The sequence below is a fragment of the Octopus bimaculoides genome, chromosome 4, assembly GCF_001194135.2.
Source record: "Octopus bimaculoides isolate UCB-OBI-ISO-001 chromosome 4, ASM119413v2, whole genome shotgun sequence".
Classification (NCBI taxonomy): Eukaryota; Metazoa; Mollusca; class Cephalopoda; order Octopoda; family Octopodidae; genus Octopus; species Octopus bimaculoides.
This window is the reverse complement of record NC_068984.1, coordinates 112597795-112598985: the sequence shown is the minus strand read 5'-3', so window position 1 is coordinate 112598985 and position 1191 is coordinate 112597795. Positions and strand designations below refer to the sequence as shown.

At 31.1% G+C, this 1191-nt stretch overlaps 1 protein-coding gene across 3 annotated transcripts in view; it reads right to left on the bottom strand.

The window, feature by feature from the left end:
• LOC106878542 (myocyte-specific enhancer factor 2C) overlaps positions 1–1191 on the bottom strand; it is a 350263-nt gene that overhangs the window by 7367 nt on the left and 341705 nt on the right. The window lies entirely within an intron of this gene.

The following is a 1191-nucleotide window of genomic DNA, read 5'->3' as shown; positions in this document are numbered from 1 at the left end:
TATATATATATATATATATATATATAGATGTGTGTGTGTGTGTGTGTATACCTCTGTGCATATAGATATATAAGTATGTATATAGCAACAATCACAAAAATATCATTGAAATAAGAGGCAAAATAAACAGGTATCTATCTATATATATAGGTAGACAGATATATCTGTATATACATACAAACATATATATATATATATATATATAAATGTACCCTTTTAAAGCCTAGCCAAGGTCATGGGCCCGGTTTCCCGGTTTCAATAGTGTATGTGTTCCCCAGCTGGACGGGACACCGATCCATCGCAGCTTTACTCATTTTTGCTAGCTGAGTGGACTGGAGCAACGTGAAATGAAGTGTTTTGCTCAAGAACACAATGTGTCGCCCGGTCCAGGAATCAAAACCACAATCTTACGATCATGGTGCTGACACCCTAACCACTAAGCCAAGATCAAGCGATTGTGGTTTAAACTCTTAGACTGAGTGGTGCAGTCATCTCACTGCGCTCTGTGATCACTTAGACAATTGATGTGTGGTACAGAATTCACCTCTTCAGACAACATTAATTTGATGGAGGGAGTGAGCTAATGTACAACACATATATTTGATTACTATAAAAAAAACTATTTGCGCAGGTCATTTGGCAAAACCTGAATACCCATACATCATCCTCAACGGGGGCAAGACCATTATATATATCAATGTTTATCAACCCTTTTACCCTTGTGTAACCCTTAAAATAAATTATGTGTCTCAAGGAACCCCTGCACAAAAAAAAAACCATGTATCATATCTTTCTCATATATTTTTCAATTAGTCCATGTGGTAAATAGCATATATATATATATATTGAAGTTACCATTAGCTTATCTCACTCTTTCTTGCAGAACTCCTAGGAACCTTTTGCAGAACCCTAGGGTTCTGGGGAACCCCGGTTGAGAAACGCTGATATATATATATATATATATATATATATATACATACATATATATATACATACATATATATATATACATACATATATATATATATACATATATATATATATATACATACATATATATATATATACATACATATATATATATATATACATACATATATACATACATATATATATATATATACATACATATATATATATATATATACATACATATATATATATATATATACATACATATATATATATATA